Source organism: Octopus bimaculoides, chromosome 8 (assembly GCF_001194135.2).
Source record: "Octopus bimaculoides isolate UCB-OBI-ISO-001 chromosome 8, ASM119413v2, whole genome shotgun sequence".
In the NCBI taxonomy this organism is placed as follows: domain Eukaryota; kingdom Metazoa; phylum Mollusca; class Cephalopoda; order Octopoda; family Octopodidae; genus Octopus; species Octopus bimaculoides.
In genome coordinates, this window is record NC_068988.1 from 61886397 (window position 1) to 61890072 (window position 3676).

Below are 3676 nucleotides of genomic sequence, written 5' to 3' on the forward strand. Positions count from 1 at the left end.
TGTGTGTGTGTGTGTGTGTGTGTGTGTGTGTGTGTGTGTGTGTGTGTGTGTGTGTGTGAGTGTGTATGTACGCTTCCATATGTATATACACATGCACCATTGCATATGTATGTCTATAAATGTATGGATGCATATACGTATTGCTGTATGTATGGAGATAGGGTCACACTCACAAAAACACACATACACTTATATGTGTGTCTTTGTGTGCGTGCAAATGAATATCGTTACATGTCATTACATTCACGCATTTTTTGCAACGTTTTATGACTTTTATATAGAATTTTATTTGCTTCATAAATTTTTTATATTTAATTAATTATTACAATTAATTTTAATTACTTGATATTTAAATGTGGGCATTCAGTGATGACTATGGCTGCCACATTTCTCTCTTTCTCATGGATTTTATAATATAATATTAATTAACCTATGCAGAAACACATAAGAAAAGCACAAAGGCATAAAACAAACTCATTCAAGAAATACGCACCAGGCCACAAGCGCCATTATGTCTCGCTTTTCGGATGTGGTGACGATAAGTAAAATACAATCGACATTGAGGCCACTATAAGTCTCAATGAAAAGCACAAACCAAATTAGGGGTGTAATGGGAACAGCAAAATGAAATGACTTTTGACCACGTCTCTTAGTCTCGATTTAATTTTTAACCAACATGATAAATCATTAGCATTTTAATTAACCCCTATTTTTTATCCACGGAAAGATTCAGAGATATAAAAGTTTTAAGCTACAAATATGACAAGGGAAATTTCATCATGAATATTATCTCTATGAATAACAAGTGGTTATGCCTTTACTAACATAATTTAGTTATCCGTACAATTCAATTAAGGAAATTAAATATATAGCCAGTAGGAAATATTAACTAGCTCAATGATTAATTCTCGACAAGAATGTCTGGAAAGATATCAATGAAATTGTAATAATTTAAAACTAATTAAAATTTGAAGTGGGTATTTTCCCTAATGAGTGGCAAATACCGTGACTTAACTCTTACACGTTTCTGTTTTATTACAGCTTCTCAGAGTATAATATTATTTATTAGTACTTGACAGATGTGTTTTCATAGCTGAGCTAGAACATGTTAGAAAATTAAAAGCATAGAGCCAGTCATGTGTAACTTAATCTCATAAGAGTTCAGCCATTTTTTTCATAGGATATTCCTTTTATGTCCAACAAGATCTTCTAAACGGTTTCTGTATATTAATAGAACACAACTCAGAAAGCATCGACTAATGTGGGGCACCTGCTAAAGTCACTTGCCCAGTGTACAATGCAGCGGAAGAGCATTCATCATCACAAGATCGTAAAATGATTTACTTAACCACATAGAAAAAAACGTCTCAACCTGAGTCTATTTTGGAGATACTTGCTCAAGAGGCAACACAGTGGAATGAAGCACAAATCATTACTCAAAAAAAGTAAACTTGATAACTACGCAACCACGCTTATATAACATAGATGAGACGATTCTAAATGTGAAAATGTCACGTCCTTGTTTTAATATATTTTAGTATAAGCCACTGGGAGAGGCTATATTTTTCTGTATTTTAAGACATTACTTGAATGTATGCTACAAACTGTTATGTATGCTACATATAATATAAAAGATTGCCTTAACTGCTACGTCACTTGTATTGAGAAGAGCATTGTCGCTGTGAATTGTATTTCCTTTTTCCCCCTTTATTTTCTTTGTTTATTTTTTCATGTTTTTTCTTTCTCTTCTTTCTCTATTACCTGACTTTGAAAATCAACAATCTGGGGTCTTTCTTTCAATGGCCTACCAATGTATAAAAGTGAGTTTCTCTACCTTAGACATCAGGAAGAAACTCAGCAAGAATATATCTACCCCGAAAGGGTGAAAGGAAAAGTCGACCTTGGCTGAATTTGGACTCAGAGCATAAAGATGGACAAAATCCCGTTAAGTATTTTAACCGGCATGCTAAAGATCCTGCCAGCTCGCTGCCTTAATAATAATGATAAAGTTAATAACACAAGCACTCAGAGAGTGCAAACCTCCGCCAACGCAAGACCAACGTCCTCTTAACAATTAGCCAGAGATGATTTTAAAATGGGAATATCTAAAATAAACTCGGCTGCTGTCACAAACAAGAATACTAGAAATGAAACCGATCGCTCCCAAAAATTAAGTAAAATATCAGGAAAAATAGCCCACAAACCTTGTCCGGTACTGGATCGATCCCAACATCTAATCATTTCGTTCCGGTCACAAGGCCAAACATCCCTGAAAGTTTCATCCGAATCTATGCAGCGATTCTCGAAATATTTTGTCCAAGGAGAAACAAGCTAACGCGTCTGAAAACAATACCTCTGCCTTCGGTAAGCAGTGGTAATAATAATAATAATAATAATAATAATAATAATAATAATAATAATAATAATAATAATAATAATAATAATAATAATAGTAATAATTTTAAAAATATTCAGACAAATACATAACAAAAATACCAGGACTTACAAATATTTATAACATATAGAACATTGCACTACTGGGTACTGCACACATTCTACGCAAAACACTTTCAATACAGTAAACATAAGAGCACCACAGCAAACCACAGCACATACCCAAGGCGCACAGAGCTGCGCTCGGTAGTGAAGTGAAAGCACGTTATAAAAATAAAACTACTGAACAATAATAATAATAATAATAATTATACTAATACTAATTTCCGCCAATATTTTGCGCAGCTGTAGCTAAAACAAAGCTATCTATTGTTTAAATAGTCATTCATTATCCTATGTGACGTCATAAACATCAATAGTTACAGCAACACCGATACCAATGACAACTACAAAGCCAACCCTGAAAAGATTATCGTTTTAGTCATTGAAAACAAAGTACGAACTGTAGTATTTTTATTTTCGATCTATCATTTCTTTTTTCTTTTGCCTACTTACCCAAAAATTATAAGTTTCAGTGATATCACCATCATTATCCTCGTAGTTGCCAAACCAGCATCACCAACGCCACTAAAATGTAACATCACCTCGAGCTCCCAGACCAAAACTAAAAATGAAAAGAAGCATCGTCATGAACATTAACGTGATCATCAGGGCAGTCGTCAACATCGTCAGTTTTCACCAACATCATCGTAATCATCATCATCGTCAGCGTCATCATCATCATTACCACCATAGCTATCATCATAAGTAGCATCAAGAGAGTTTTTGTCGCCATCGTCATCATCCTCGTCATCATCAATACCGTCATCCTTGCTGTCATCGTCGTCCTACCCATCTTCCTCCACCTTCCTTCCTCCTCCCCTTTACTTCCTATTCATCTACTTCCTCCTCGTTCTTCTAGCCCACCTAATTCTCCCCATCCTCGTCCTCCTCCACCACAATCATTATCGTTGTCGTCGTCGTAAATATCATCATCTTTGAAGAGACAGTCATTGAGTAAACAAAACATACCTGAAATAGTAAGCATTAGCAGAGCGTATACACACACGCACGCGCACACACATGCACACACACACACACATACACACACACACAAGCACATATTCCTATTTCTATCTATCTATCTATAAAATTTTCAAATATATATATATATATACACACACATATATGTTTGTGTGTATGTGTGTGTATATATATATATGTGTATATATATATATATATA

The 3676-nt window shown here is 34.6% G+C and overlaps 1 long non-coding RNA gene across 2 annotated transcripts in view; it reads right to left on the reverse strand.

Annotated features, from left to right (window-relative positions):
- LOC106869666 (uncharacterized) overlaps positions 1-3039 on the reverse strand; it is a 4697-nt gene extending 1658 nt beyond the window's left edge. Inside the window, exons 1-2 of one of the 2 annotated variants that reach the window (XR_001409427.2) lie at positions 2950-3039; positions 2205-2359 (exon numbers count right to left, since the gene is read on the reverse strand). This is a non-coding gene — a long non-coding RNA (uncharacterized LOC106869666). Of the gene's footprint in view, positions 1-2204; positions 2360-2506; positions 2675-2949 lie in introns of those variants that run through there. The other variant, XR_008264693.1, reaches the window with a different exon arrangement.
- Positions 3040-3676: the final 637 nt, after the last annotated feature.